At 43.8% G+C, this 16021-nt stretch overlaps 1 long non-coding RNA gene across 1 annotated transcript; it reads left to right on the top strand.

The window, feature by feature from the left end:
- The first annotated feature begins 4840 nt into the window (after positions 1-4840).
- Positions 4841-14364, top strand: LOC136285225 (uncharacterized). Its single transcript, XR_010719398.1, has 3 exons — positions 4841-5000; positions 7384-7424; positions 14213-14364. It is a non-coding gene; the product is annotated as an uncharacterized lncRNA (long non-coding RNA).
- Positions 14365-16021: the final 1657 nt, after the last annotated feature.

Below are 16021 nucleotides of genomic sequence, written 5' to 3'. Positions count from 1 at the left end.
AAGAAAGAAAAATAGCGTAATAGCGTTGTGGTGAAAATGGGATGATAAAAGCGAGATGTAAAAGTCATAAGTATCGAAGTGGGTATGCCCGCCCCGGGCGCTGCCCCGCCGCAGCCCCGGAGGCTTGGAGCCGGCGGCTGAGCTTCAGCAGAAGCCACGGCGTTCAGAAATGTTGCAACAGCACTTTGGAAGTCTCTAAAGAAAAGCTGAATTGTTGGAACTTAGGTAACTTAAGGAAACTCGTTATGACCTACATTGCTGTTCTGAGTCAGCAGCTGCAGCCCCAGCCCCCGCGGTCCCGCCGCCACGCACCCCGCACCCCTTGGGCGGAGCCGCCCCCCCCGCCCCGCCGCCGCCCGGGCTCGCTGCTTCCCGGGTTTACAAACAAACTCGCCTGGATCGAGACGGTTTCACTTCTGCTGTAAGGAATGCCTCCGCCGCTCTTTTTTTTTTTTTTTTTTTTTTTTTTTTTTTTTTTTTCCCCTCCCAGGTTTGCGGACAGAGCAGCTTGCCTGCCTCAGCGCTGGTTTTGGTTTACCGGCTGGTTTTTGAAGGGGAAAGAGCTTAAGCGGAAGAAAAGGTCTTTTCCCCAAGTTTTTAAGAGCTGTACTTTATTTTCCGACGGAATACTGATTGTTTTCTGCACCAAGAAATAGATGCCTTATAGGGAAAAGTTACTACATGTTGCACACTGCTTTGCTCTTACGATAGAGAAGGAAACTCTGAATTTCCAATCAAAAACTTACCAAACAACTTTCCATATTTCTTCTGTATTGTAAAGTAAAAGTAGCAACGATTAAACTCCAAATGTCCACACTGTCAAGATTCATAGCTGAATCCAGTTTGCAGAAAGCTCGGACTGTTGAGCCGAGCGTTTGTTAAACGCTCGGTCATCGCCAGAGGAACAACCCAGAATGTTTTAACATCTTGATTAAAGTAATCTGTGTGCGTAGGTACCGCATCACCCCGGCCAGGCGAGGGACGAGGAAAATCACCCAGTCAGCTTTCTTCGATATTCAAAATGACGAAAGACTCGAGATGAAATGAGCTCAGAAAACTCCGCCTTTGGAAAACCGCGCTTGCCGCCTCTCCCTTGCCCCCCGCCGTTCCCCCTCAATTCTCACTTTTTGTTTATCGACACGTCGTTGCCACCAGCAGGAGAACTGAAACGGCAAAACTTAGCTCCAAACGCCTTGGTTTTCCGGTCAGGCGTTTACCGGGTTTGCACACCGCTTCGAGGGCTGCTTTTGGTATTATTGTCATTATTACTGATACATTTTTATAAACTTTTAGGGGTTTATTGGTCGAGTAAGGCAACTTACTGCATTTAATAATAGGACAGAAAAATCTATTTTCCTTTCTTTTATTTATTTTTTAAAAGACAATATCACAACAGTGACAGAGACTCGATTCGATGCTCTTTAGTTACAACCTGCAGCAGAGCTGTGAGTTTCTTGCAACAATGATAGTTCAGTGTCTCCTCTTAAGAAACTAGCGAAATTCGGAGGCAGACACTGAAAGCAGCTCCCTATCCTCCTAAGCGGAGAGGGGGGCAGGAAAATGCCTCCTGTGGTTTTGGGTGTCGGGAAAGGGTTGTTTCTCCGTGTGGTAGTGGCACTTCCCCAAGCCCCGTTTCCCAACAGATGGGTTTGCAGCTGGACACGGGGGTTCGTCCCCGCTGCCTCACCGTTGGGATGCGCCACTGTCGCTCAGCCACCTCCGGCTCTGCGCTCGGCGGGCGCTGCCAGCCACCACCAAATAAAGTCAACGCCTTCGCCTGCCTGATATCTCATTTCTCAAAGAACCCCTAAAATTCCCCCGTGGTGTCATGGAAAGAGAGAGCTCTTCTTGCTCACAAGCTCCAAATGTCAAAGGCGAAGGGGAGAAGATATTTGCGCTTAAGGGAGAAAAAAGTGAAACCATCCCCCCCGCTCCCCCCCAACCTAAAAGCAAAAAATCCAAGCCCAACAATAAAAGCCCCAGATATAGCTTGGGAGGAGAGAGAAGTGAGGGAAGAGGGAGTGAGAAGGGTGGGCTTCAGCTGTACCGAGACTGACACGGTGAGTCTGCACTACCAGCGAAGCGGGAGCGACTCCGGCATCCCGCTTTCGTCCTCGGCATTTTTCTTGGGAATTCTGCGGGACCACCGCGGTTTGTCCCGGGCTGCACTCCCCGGGCTCTGCGAGGCGGCCCCGGGACCCCGTGACCTCCCCTTGCCCCTCGCTCAAACGCCTCCAGAGGGCTTGGGCAGCCCCCAGCGGGACGGGATCGGGCGGCGGAGCCCCCTCCGCTCGCCCAGATCGCTCTCCGTACGGTCAAGCCCACAGAACGGGCTGGGAAGGCGAGGTTTTGGGAAACCTGTGGACAGAATGGACGTGATCTACTTGTCGAAGCGAGGCTGAAGGATCAGTAACCGCAGTTAACACTGGGCACTTCTAGCGAGATTTTTGGGGCGCCTTTTTTTTTTTTTTTTTTTTGGTCTGATTTTTTGGGGTTTTTTTTTTGGTGTGTCTAGACCTGCGTAATTTCGTAATCATTTTTCAGACACCGTTGTCGATGTCCAGCGTGTGTGACCAGGTTGTTAAAGACTGGACGATTTTTGTTTATACAAACTGGATCTCTGCGAGGTTTAGTTTAACCCCGTGCGGCTCATCACGTTCCTTTCTCCGAAAAAAGTACCTTTCTGGAGAGCCTGCTGTCAGCTCGGTACTGCTCTCTGTTGCGGGACCGAAAAGGTACGATGCAATGTATGCAAAGTGAGTGTAGCCTTTCAGGGTGTTACTGAGGTTAAATCAAAGTCCCGGGACGGTAAGAGCAAAAACCTGGTAGCCGTCCAAGAACAAAATCGTTATTTTCAATTGAGTAGAGGTTTGGTATTTTTGTTGTTGGTGGTTTTTTCCCCCTCCTTTCTTCTTTTTCTTTCCTAGCGTAGCTAGAAAGTGTCTTTGTTCTTTGTAAATTATTGGGATCTTTAACACGTTCTCGTCACGATTGGTTGGTGGGACGATATATACAGCAAATGACAGCGCTTAGCAAAAGAAATGCAGTAACCTGGGTTTGGATGACCGGTGTCCCAGCGAGCACTTGCCTTTTCATTTTTTTTTTCTTATTTTTTTATTTAATTTTATTTTAACTTCCGTGATTTCAGAGCTGTGGCCAGGAGCAGGGAGTGTAATTTCATAAATGTCCCCCGTGGCAGCCTAGCCGCCTCTGGCCGGAGAGGGGCTGCCGGACACCGGGACCATGGGCATGGGGACATCAATTCTCCCTTCTGCAAACGCTAAGTTTCTCGCTCCTTTTCGTTCCCCGGTCCAAGGATTTCTCCCATGATAACAAAATATCAAAATAAGGGCTCGCTTTCGTGCCAGGCTCAACATCCTGCTCATCCCCTCGATGTCAGCTTTCTCAGCGTCCCATTTTCGAACACTCTTTGCCGCAGAGATGTCCCCAGGCTCGTATTTTTGTGTGTCCCCCGTCCCTCTCCCGCCCCAGTGGCATTGAGGCGGGGTTTCGTCTCTTGTCAAACTTTGCACAGACTTGGGGGTAAATTCAGGTATTTGAGCTCTACAGACGACTAAGTTATCTTCCTATTTGCTGTAATTAAATTATGTGATTTAAAATCTCGTCGTAAAAATACCAAATGCAGATGCTCACTCGACACCTTAGTAGTCCGGGGTACTTTTATTTCCGCTGTCACATCAGGAGTTATTTAACATGTAGAAAAAAGCGAAGGATCACTTCTTTTTAGCAGAAGGTCAAACGGTGCAAGTAAGCAAAAAAGTTCAGAGGGTCGGAAAAAGCTGTAATGTAGCTTTTAAAAAAAAAATCTAAAAAGCAACAACTGTTTAGGGTTCCCCCCTCCCTCCCCCCCCGCCCCCCAAAGTGACCTTTTGGAGTTGAGTTTAGCTGCTGCTTCTGGGTTATTTACTCGTTCGGGGAAGACCCCGAGCTGGTGAGGGACCCGATTCTGGTGCCAGGGCAGTTCCCAGTGAGACGGTGGTGCAGCCAGGGGCAGAGGGGGTCCTGGCAGTGCAGCCGTCCTTACCATCACCTCTTGGTCAGGGGAAGCGAAGGCGAAGAGCAGCTGCCTGTCTGCTGCAGATCTGCTTTCCAGGCTGGTTTTGGCTTCCGGGGAAAAAAAAGAGTGGCTACTGTAAAATGTTCAAATTGCTCGGATGGAAACTTTCCAGTGTGTTGGAAATATGTAAAGACAGAAATGACAATGACACCGCTTCGAAACGTAACTTTTGACTCCCCCAAAACGTTCGGGACCTGGTAGAGAATGACAGTCATTTCCATACCGCTCCGCTGAAACTGAAACGTGTGTGCTTGGGGGAGTTTTAGACTTTCCTTTTCCTTTTACCTCTGGAGAATGGGGGAATCCTTTATCACCGCCTGTCCTGCCGTCCATGCTACGGGGCGCCCTGTTCATTTCCCGCAGGTTTCCGAGCGGGGCAGCGGAGTCTCCCTTCAGCCGGGATTCATTTTCCCTGCTCCACCCTTTCCCCCTTTGGCTGGCCTGTGCAGGACAGAGGCATAGCTTACAGCCGGTGGCTGCACCGCCCCCGCCACCCGCTGCCACCTACCCTGCGCGCCCCGGCCGGGGTCAGTGGTTCTGCAGCTATTTCTAAATGATTAGTGTTTTGTTGTTTTCCTTCACCTTATATATATATATATATATATATTTGTTTGTTTGTTTGTTTTGTTATTATTTCTCTGTACCAGCCTCTTTTCTCGCAGACCCTCGAGCCAATGAAGGCAGTGGGCGTGCAGGCAGCTGCGGCAGCCCGGAGATCTCACCTTTCTCCTGCTCTCCTCTGAACGCTGCCGTTAACACACTGGCAGTGCTGGTGATCCGGCTTCAGCTGCTGCTGCTACTGCTGGTCGGTATTTACCACCACACAGTCGTTTATCTCCCGCGTTCAGCTCACTGTTTTTATTTCCGGGAAGAAAACGCAAAGAGGAAAAAAAAAAAAAAGAAACAAACAGAAAAGAAAAAGGTATCTTCGGCCGTTTTCTGCAAACTTGACACCCCGAGCTGCGGGTTTGTCCGTGCTCGGACTTTCCTGGGTAGCTGAAGCGTTGCTGATCTTTCCCTGAGCACAGTAACAGCAAATACCACAGCAAAGCAGCTCGTGGGTCCCATCGGCAGAGTCCCTGGCTCTTTTTCCCGTGCTTGTCTCTCTAACAGTGGCCATGTGCTATCCCGGGGCACGATTAACCCTTCCCGTGGCGCTGGAAAGGTCACCGAGGGCTGCACTCGCTATGTCTCTCTGTTTCGTGCCGCCTGGCCGATACACGGCGGACGAGCTTCGCCCTAGGGCGCCCCGGGGGGCAGGTGGGATGGTACCCGCGGAGGAGCTGTGGCAGTGCCGGCACAGTTCTGGCACTGTGTTGGAACTGCTCACGGCAGTTCACTGGGAAAGTCTGTGACATCGATGGGACTATCTGTGACTATGGTCGGACAGTGCTGGGACATTTGGAACGATGCTAGGACAGGGTAGGGTACAGTATTGCAACAGCTGCGGTAGTGTTGGGACATCCTGGAACGGTGCTGGCACAAAGCTGGGTTAGACTGGAACTGCCCTGGCACCGCTCGAGATAGTGCTGAAACATCTGGGACAATGCTGGTACAGTCTGGGACTGCCTTGGGGCAGTCCTTGCACAGACCGGGACAGGGCTGGAATAGTGCTGGAACAGTTAGGACAGTGCTGGTGCCTCTCGGGACGGTGCCGGGACAGCCGGAGCAGTCCGTGTTGGGAGAGGGCAGCACCGGGTCGCGTCGAGGCCGAGCCGGGCAGGACATGCGGGGAGGAGGGAGCTGCCTGTGCCACCGCCGTCACATCGGGGCCGGGCCGCGGAGGGGCTGAGCCCCGGCCTCGGTGTCTGCCTCCGCTGGCAGCGGAGACCGCCCCGGGACACTCGCGGCTCGCCCCGGCCCGGCTCGGCCTCTCTGCGGCCGCGGCCAAGGGTCCGTGCGCGGAAGGGCTGGCCTGCAGAGCTGGCCCCGGGCTCTCCGCTCAGCTCGCCCAGGGCTCGTTCTAGCTGGCCGCCGGCTCCCCCTGGGCTCACCGGTAACACGGGGCTGCCGAGATGCGGCATTCAAAAAGTGTCCGCATCCCGCATCTCCTCGCTGTAAAACTAGATGGTTAGCTCAAAGCTCGAAAAGGCTGTTGATAACATCAGTCCCTTCTGGCTTCTGTTCAGCTGCACCAATACACCTTGTTGTTCCTCCCTCGTTCGATTTTTCTTTTGCCTCCTCCCTTGGAGACCCCGGGCCGCCGCCCACGCCACTCCGCCCCCGCCGCCGGGCCGCCCCAGCGGGTCACCCGGGGAGGCACCGCCGGCCATTCCCCCTCCAGCTCGGTGGAGCTGCTCCACCGATACTCCTCTATTGAAATTGCAAATTATTCACCCTATCAAAAGCTAGTGGCTCTGAAAAGAGGTCTTCTTCATTACTTTTGCTTAGAGATTTAAAATGCAGATTTTTTTCTTTGGCCATAATAATTTGGCGGACCAAATTCATTAAAGAGGTTTGTGTTCTACAATCCCGTGGGACAATTTTAATTGATGATGAAATGTTATTTGACTTGGCAGTGTAACAGTGGGGATTTGACTCATCAAGATGTAAATTAAGAGTAAACAGAGAAAAAATATTTCCCTCCATACATCTGAGTGTATATTTCCTCCTTTTAATAGATTAATTAATATTACTTCTCAGTCATAAATTACTAAGTGTTCTAGAGTGAACTGAAGGAAGACTAATCAAAATGATTAGTGTATTAAATGGCTAATGTATGGAGAAACTTCAGTATCTCCAGTGTATGCCTGCATAAGTAGACATGAAAGTATTTGGGTGATGAAATGTGTGTGCTTGTGACTTTGGAGATTTGCAATGTGCAAATGTAATAGTACTGCTCCTGCTGAAGTGCTCACTCATACTAGCAATTCTCAATGCTTCCGGATGATGCTAGGTGCTGGTCTAGAATTCAAAGTAGTTTTGAATTGTTGCTTCAAGGTATGCAAACTCCAGAGAGAAATGAGATTTCAGCAGCTTCACATCTCTGGCCTGTTGTATTACCTGACTCTACATGGTTTAATGTGCAACTGTGTATTTATCACTCTCCTGAGAGTCTAGATTTTCTTATGTATTTCACAGTAAATTGAAGCACTTGATTTGGAAGTGGGTACCCTAGAGGTCAGATCCCCGATCTGGTATGTTAGCATCTAGCTAAAGGTAAAATCTTTTAAATGTTATATGAAAAAGAAGAAGTCTTGTCAGTCTAAAATGATATTCAGAAAGTATTTGCTAATCAAAAGCTAGTTACATAATTTTAGTAAATACAGCTTGGCTTTTTTTTTTTTTTTCTTTTTTTTAAACAGGTCAAGTGAGTGGCTCAGCAATGTGTGGCACTACAAAAACTGTAAGTTAACACAATCAACACACGGTTTACACACAATCATTTCTGGTACACGTTGGCTATCTGTAGTACAGATCTCAGAAAACAGACCAGAAACACCTAGTTCACTTCCCAGAAGTGTATTTAGTTCAGAAACTTCAGCAGAGTTTTCCACATGAGACTCTTGTCCACCTGAGAGCAGCTTGAATTGTTTGGTGCTTGAGTAACTCAGATGGGACTATAGGCCTATATCCTCAGAGGTCATCTGGGGTCCTTGGGCATCTGACCCCTATTTAAATAAATATTTTTTGCTGAGCAGTGGGAGGTTCGTATCTGAATAGCTTTAGATCCTGAGCCTCATTTTTTTTTTTCTTAAGCATTATATCAGAGATCTCTCATTGCACCTGTAAATGTACACTTGCTAGAGAATAACCTGGACAAGGATATCCTACTTCTAATGAGCAGAGTTCAGCTCTGCTGCTCTCGTGGCCTGCACTTCACTGTTAGAGAACTGAGCTCCATTTTGTAATTGGCAGGAGGTGAGAGTATTTCATCAGTAAATCTCTTTGCTCTTGAGAACAGGAGCGAAGCATAAGTCTATTGAAAAGGAGCTTCTAAGGTTAATTCCATACGTCTTAATTTGGAAGGAAAAAAAGAGAAATCTCAGAAACAGTGGAAGAAAGTATGGGGGGAAAATGAAAAAAAAAATCAGTGCAAGAGCACAGCAAGACTGAGAAAAGGGAGATATGTGCTTGAGATATCCAGGGGCATATATAAATCAATATATAGCTAGACAACTTACATAATGTCCTCAAAGCTTGTATTACAAATATGAGAATAGAGAGAATCATAGTTGGAGGATATTCTCCTGAATCTGGGTAGGTGGAAGTTTTATGCTTAATAGAAGCTAGTTCCAGCTGCAGTAGGACCATTCACTAATGCAGTGCCACTCAGAAGGACTTATCTGAGAACAGTTATTATGTCTTTATAATGATAATTTGGAGGAAGAAATGAATTTTCATTTTTGTAATTAAAATAGTTGGTTTTATTATATTTTTTCATTTATTTCTAAACTGGGATGGTTGCTGCAGGAACAGGTATGGTACATAACATATGTCTGACTGATTGGCCTATCTCCACATCCCAGCTGCTTGCCTACCACATGCCAAATTTGAGTGAAATCATGGGTCTTATGTGGTCTCCCAAAGCTCAACAGATTGTGGGTCAGTCAAGGAATTCCTATCAGGCATGAAGGATGCACAGGAGCCTTCCCATAACAATGAATTCTAGCCCAGAAACTCTCACCAAGGAACTGTAATTCACAGTACTCTGCCTGAATGTGTTTTATCATGCAGAAGGCAATTACATGGAGATAATTTAAAATATCGGGGTTATTGATATCACATGGCTATGCACACTAATTTTATTGGCTGATTGAAGAAACAAGACATGGCTAATTAGCAGAATTTATTTTTTTTTACGCTAGCCCTGAATGTTGTCCTGCCAGGATCATTGCCCTCACAGAATTCTCTAGAACACATACATGCACTTTCCACCTTACTGTGAAAGTCATCTACTGGGAAAGTTTGTGATTGTCTCTACTCCTTCCTTTTGGAGCCTTAGGTCTCTGAGGAAGGAAAATAAGCATGTCATATGAAAACCCCCTAAAGTTTGTGCTTGATATTTTAACTTCCCTTTGCAAGGCAGCTGCTGCTTTTGCACGTGTGGGAATCTGGTGAGCCGTACAATCTTAGACTGAGGATTTCTATTCACTAGGGATTAGCTGAACTGTTTTCCTAAATCAGTCACCAGATCTGGATTCCAAATTAACAAAGTGGTGCTGAGCAATAATGTAGACTGTAGGTAGCAGCTGTGCAAATTTATTCACTGAAAGCATTATAAAAGCAGGCTGTCTAACTGCCTTAGCTTTAGTGCAGTGAACTCTGAGCAGTAGCGGACTTACTGAATTTATAACAAGTAAAAAGCTCAGGTTCATTCAGCTCCAAGGATGCTGAATGAGAAATGCTGGTCTTTGCACAATTACTCTCAACACAACTGCTCACAACAAAAAGTTTAGAAGATGCAGAATGACTGCATCCTAGAAAATAGAGCTAAAAGGGACCCCAGAGATCACTGAACCTTTCCCTGTGCTCTGATGGTCTGCCACCCTTTGTCTTTTCCATTTGTCTAGCCTATTCCTAAAGATATCTATGGATGGAGATTTCACATACTCCTCATGCAATCTATGCCAGTGTTTAACCACCCCTCATGCTGGAAATGTTTTCTTGGTACATCTTCTGTAGTCATCTGTGGACTAAACTGTGCCAGTCCTTTTGCATTTTCTTCACTGGTATGCTATCTTTTTTTTTTTTTTTTTTTTTTTTTTTTTTTTTTTTTTTTTAACCTCTCACAATTCTTCTCTCTCTTTTCTGAATTCTGTCCAATTTCTCTGTTGCTGTATCTCAAATTAGACTTGGTATTCCATCTAGGACCTTGCCACAATTCAAATCTCCCAAGGCTATCTTACTTTTTACCCTTACTGTCCCACTGTGGGGTTTACTCTTCAGTATTTTTTTTTTAAATTGCAGCACCACTGTTGATTGAACTCTGGCTGTTCTCCCCTAGATTCATTCTATGGGCCACTTACCACTTCTTGCCCAGCCTTTATTTGTGTAGTATGAAAGTTCAGGACCTTCCATATGTCCTTACATAAGTTTGCCACCTATTTTTAAGACTATTTCTCCAACTTGTCAAGATAATCTGAATTTCAGTTGTATTTTCCATTGAGCTGGTGGCCTCTGTAGGATTATCTTCAGTAATGAATAAGCATATCTTATCTTCCTTCATTCAGGTTGTTAATGGCAATGTCGAGAAGCCCCAAATTTAGCATGGATTCCTGAGGAATTCCACTCTATATATGCTTCCATTTCAATAACTAATGACTGATAAATGCTTCTAGTGAATGATTTCCCAGTCAGTTTTACTCGTCCTGCATCAGTTTCCTCTAAACCGTGTTTCTGTGTCTGAGGTAGAAGATTAATACATGTCAGTGTCAAAAACAGTCAAGACATGACACCTCCTGCTTCTCCCATCTGTTCTCCTGCCACAGAAGGAAACTAGATTCCACCCAGCCCTATCCAGAAAATGTCATATATGTTTAATTCAAGTCTTTATGAGGCCTGGAACACCAGTTTCCAAACTGTGGCCTCAAGTGAAGGCCAGGCCTTTGAGGGCTAGCACCAACCTGCCTGAAATCAGACTGGAGAAGTGGGGCTGACAGGCTGAAGTACCTCTGCCAGGGTTACTGTGGTGTCACAGTCTCAGCAGCAGGACTTCTAGAGCAATCTGATGTGAGACAATGCCCTTGAGCATTTTCCATCTGTCTTTTTTACAGGTGGGCATGGTGTCTTAAAACATCAGTGCTTGAACCAAGTAACATTCAGGTGCTATTTGTAGCAAAATAGTTGGATCATTGGAACACACCAAAAAAACCCACCAACACTGAAATATGACTTTCATTCAGATATAGAATGAAAATGCACGAAAGATGACCTGCAGAGGAGAAGGGGAGATACAGCTTGCAGCCAGAGATCTGAAACCTGCAGTCATTAACTTGATCATTGTTAGCAGGGCATGCCAAGATGAAACAAATATTAGGGAAAACTTGATACACATTAATGTGGTTTAGAGGTATACAGTGTGTACCATGTCACATTACACTTCTTTACAGTCAGTAGAGAGAAGTAGGTGCTTTAAATATATAACTCATCTAGTCTACTTTAGAGAGGAGATGCACCCATAAATACCCAATTGTGCAGTGCATGATCTGACAGGTAAGATGTAGACATATATATTTTATGTGTCTAATGTTAAGTTATGTGGGTTTTTTTGTTTTCTTTGTGTCAGGAGCATAATAAATCACTTTTGTTCTCTCAATTCTTATGGAAAGAGGGGCAATATCTCCACATTTGGAATGTGTCATTAATTTGAATTTTAGGAAAGCTTGATAGCAGCAGGGCACTGTTTAAATATAGAATATCTAAATGATATGATTATAATACCAAATACTTCTAGTCAGCTTGATAGATCACTTCTGACATAGCTGCCATCATTCCTCTTGTTGCCTGGTTAAGAACTGCAGGTTCAGAGTCTCTCCTGGCTGAAAAAGTCTTAAGAAAGAGGATGGCTTTATGGCTTATGTTAGGGAGTCACTGTTAAGAGACTGCCACTGTGTTATCTGTGAGACATGGAAGTTAGTCTTAATAGATTTCTAATGCAGATTTACTGGATAGTAATAAACACCTGTGCAGATACATAGAGTTTAAATCCAATATACAGTTCACTTTGGTTGATCCAGATTAGTTTTCTCAAAGTGTCTTGTCTAGACAAATCCTGAGTGTGTCTTTGATCTGCTGACAGAGATAAACTCTCAGTGCTACCATATCTGTGGATCTTGGTGGCAAGTGTCACTGGTGGAGTTCTAGAGGACAGTGCCTGTCCCAGAGCCACTGGCTCCTACATTTCTGCCTGAGGGGTTATAGAAGCAAAATAATGGCATTGGAATTTTATAGTAAACTGATAGATCTGATGACTTTTTTAAATATATAGGGTCACAGTATTAAATGTTTTCTACTTTTTTAAGCTTGGTATATAAACAACCAAAATGCTGAACAGCAGTTTTTAAGGTGGTTTTGCCAAGGCACAGAGAAGAGACATTTTATGAATTAATTTACAGTGGTATGCAGAGCATGAGACACCATTTATGCATGAATTTTCCCCAGTGTTCAGTGATGCAAATAAGAATGTCCATCCAGAAACAGAACTGGGAAATTCAATTCTAAAATTTGGTAAAAACTCCTAAGAAACAGATAACAGTAACATGATCATTAATTTCAGGAATGAAGAAGCATAGGCAGGTGAAGCCACAAATGTAAAAGAACACTTGGCTGTAAAATGCTAATTGCCATGTTCATACTTCTCCTCCCAAACATCCTTTTGTTGGAAGGCACTGTATTATTGCTGTAGGACCTCACAGAAGTGGTGGGTGTAAGCTTGGACCATCTAGAACAAATGACAAAGTAATTTTTCAGCCCTGGGAATAAGGTCATTAAAATATAATGCCAGAAAATTGCCTTAACTCGGTGCAAATGAACAGCATATTTCTGAGAAAGAACAGGGTTTTAACAGTTATGTTAGAGGATTATGAAATTGCAGTTTTCATGGTGATCCCCCAACCCATCTGTTTTGAAAAGCTCAAAGAGTGAAGTCATATTTCTGGGTCTGTGATAACGTTATTCTGCAGGGAAGTTGCTGAAGAAAATGAAAGTGATGTTTATATATGACAGTGTTTATGTATGACAGAGTCTTCAGAGTTTTCTTTGGTGTCTTTGTTTCAGGGATTTTGCAGGGAACTTAAAAAGGTGCAAAAGTACTGCATGATGTATACTCAGTTTTGTATCTGCTACATAATATGTTTATTGTGCTATGTAATTGATGTGGCTGTAAATGTGAATGTGATTTTTTAGACTAACAGTGATGAAATTTCTCAGTTTGTATTTAAAGATTCAACAATAATGTAGTCATGCACTTCTTTAAATTTGCAAGGGTTACACCACCAACCCCTGCCCTGATAAATAGGAAGACTAGTGACAGAAGACATAGAGAAGGTTCAGTTCCTCCTCTGCTTTTTTTTTTGCTCAGTTTCCGATGGTAATATTCCTTCCCACCTCTCTCAAACCCCTGAACTTCAAGATAGGGCCTGGGGTAGCCAGTCCCTCCCACTGTAAGAGAAAAGTGGGTTCCTAGCCACCTGAGGAACCTGAACACAAGCTTGTGGGACCTGATGAGGTGCATCCCAGAGTCCAAGGAAATTGACTGATGTAGTTGCCAAACTGCTTTCCATCATTCTTGAAAAGTAACGGCAATCCTGTGAAGTTACCAGTGACTGGAAAAAGGGAAACATCACCCCCATTTTTAAAGTGGTGAAAAGGGGGATGCTGGCAGTAACCAGCTGGTTTGGGACCCTCCTCTGGACCTCCTCCTCTAACAGGACAAGACCTGTTAGAGTGGGTCCAGAGGGGTGTCCCAAAAAAGATCAGCAAGTTGGAAAACCTCTGCTATGATGAGAGACTGAGTTGGGATTGTTCAGTCTGGAGAAGAGAAGGCTCTGGATAGACCTTATTGTGGCCTTTCAGTATAGAAAGAGAACTTCTAAGAAACACAGAGGGACTGTAGTGACAAGGAAAAGGGGCAATGGTTTTAAACTGACAGAGGACAAGTTGAATTAGATATAAGGAATAAATTTTTTATTAAAGGTGGTGAGATGTTGGCACAGGTTTACTTGAGAAGCTGTGAATGCACCATCATTGGAAATGTTCAAGATCATGTTGCATGGGCCTTTGAGCAACTTGATCTAGTAAAAGAAGCCCAAGAGACTGGACTACATGGTCTTTGGAGATCCCTTCCAATCCAAACTACTGTATGATTTTATTACCTGTTTATGTGCCTGTTTGAAAGAGATTATTTTTTTCCTGAAGACTAGGCCAGTATTACTGACTGGTGTTATTTAAAAGAAAGAAAGAAAGAAAGAAAGAAAGAAAGAAAGAAAGAAAGAAAGAAAGAAAGAAAGAAAGAAAGAGAAAAGATAGAGTGTCCTAATCCTGGATATGACAGTGTTGCAGTCTAAGACAAATCTCTAAAGTGACTTGTTATCACAGAATTACAGAAAGTAGCACTAGAGCTACTAGATATGAGTTCATCTACTCCTTCCTTCTGATCAAGTCACATTAAATACTCTCTGTTCTCTGTAACAGATATTTGACTAACCTTCTTTCCAAGACTGCAAAGGATGGAGACTGCGGAACCTCTCAAGGTAGTTAAATCCAGTGTTTAATAATTTTACAAAACTGTCCTTTTTGACACGTGCAAATACAAGCCTGATCTGCAACCTCAGTCTCTTTCACTGCAAGTTAAGCCCACTGCTACGTTTTCTGGATCTTGTTTTGAAAATGATTGATCTTATTTTTCTTGACCTCCAGCCATTCTTGTAGCTTTACTTTATTTTCCATCTTTCCTCATGCATTCCTAGATGTGACAAAGAGAATGAAGGATCCCTTCATATGCCTTGTCAGCTGTGCATCCCATCATATTATGACTGTTTTGGTTTTTATAATCAATTAACACTGTTGATTAATGTTCAGTTTATTTACTTTTTTCCTTAGAATTTTTCCTTAGCCTAATATCCTCCAAGGGCTGTCCAAGTGCAGAATTTTATTCTTGTCTCAATAGAATTGTCTCCTATTTTAAGAACATTTTCCTTTTCTTTCTTTTTTTTTTTTTTTTTTTAGGGTAATTTCAATCACTAAGGTAGTCTGGAATATTCACCAGTCAATGAGAGTTGTGAGGCCTGGGAGAGATGTTAGATGTTTACCTTTTGGGTAACTGTAGATGTGTACAAGTGACTAGAGTGTCTAAATGCCCTTTGTAGTCATATAATCATAGATCACAGAATCATTAAGATTGGGAAAGACCTGCAAGATCAAGCCCAACATCTAATGTCACCATGCCCACTAAACCATATCATGAAGTGCTGCTTCCAGTCATTTTTTGAGCACTTCCAGGGATGGTGAGTCCACTGCTACTCTGGGCAGCCTGTTGCAATACTTAACATATCTTTCAGTGAAGAAATCTTTCCTAATATCCAACCTGAACCTCCCCTGAGGTAGTTAGATTAGTCAATAGATTCAATGGAGCTTAAAGACAATTCATCTCACTCTTATTTGGACATCCATATTTGGTCAGCTGAACAGATCATTCATTTTGCCCTTTATCTCTAAATAATGTTAATTCAGTGTAAACATATCAAAGGAAGCCTTTATATCTACTTTAGCTCAGAAGACAATATGAAAAACCTTCATAAAGCTCTCTTAGAAAGACATTACAGCAATTTTATAGCTTGAACGGTAGGAACTGGAAGTAGGAGCCCCAATTATGCCTTTCTTTCTCATCTCTTTGTTCACATGGAACAGCTCTGCCTCTCACCTGCCTACTCCTAGTTTTTAATTATGAAAATATTATGGAGGAATCTTGTTATTGAGCAAGATTAAAAGCTTATTTTTCTTTGAGTCTTTTAAATCACAGAATGTATACTTTCTCTACAAGGACTCTATCCAAAGGTGAGAAGCAGCCCCAAACTTTACAGATCTTTACTTTTTTGTTCCTTGGCAAAGTAGTAGTTTGCTCCTAGTGTTTGCTTGTATATATTAATTAGGGATAGTATATTATTACTTTAATTCATCGTTACTACATATTTTTGTAATAGGTGTTTTTCAACAAATAAGTAAAAGAGTAGTCTTTATATGTGTAATTTTCTTTAGTGGTCAGCTTTATGAAATTCTCAGGCTTTAAGCCATATGTGAAAGGTGTATGACATGATGGACATAATCTGTGTTCTCCTTTTGAGACACAGGCCATATTCCTTTCAAATGTGCAGTTTGACATTCTTTGTGAATGCCAAGAGAAGACTCGGGAGTCAAAATTTTTGTCTTTGTGATGTATAACACTATGATGATTATATCATCTCTTAGTTGCATTTGTGCCATAAGGCTCCAATGTTTTCCTCT

Source organism: Chamaea fasciata, unplaced genomic scaffold (genome assembly GCF_029207755.1).
Source record: "Chamaea fasciata isolate MVZ Bird 193981 ecotype frontalis unplaced genomic scaffold, bChaFas1.0.hap1 SCAF_2, whole genome shotgun sequence".
NCBI lineage: Eukaryota > Metazoa > Chordata > Aves > Passeriformes > Sylviidae > Chamaea > Chamaea fasciata.
The sequence above is the reverse complement of the archived record's forward strand: the minus strand, read 5'-3'. Positions and strand labels throughout refer to the sequence as shown.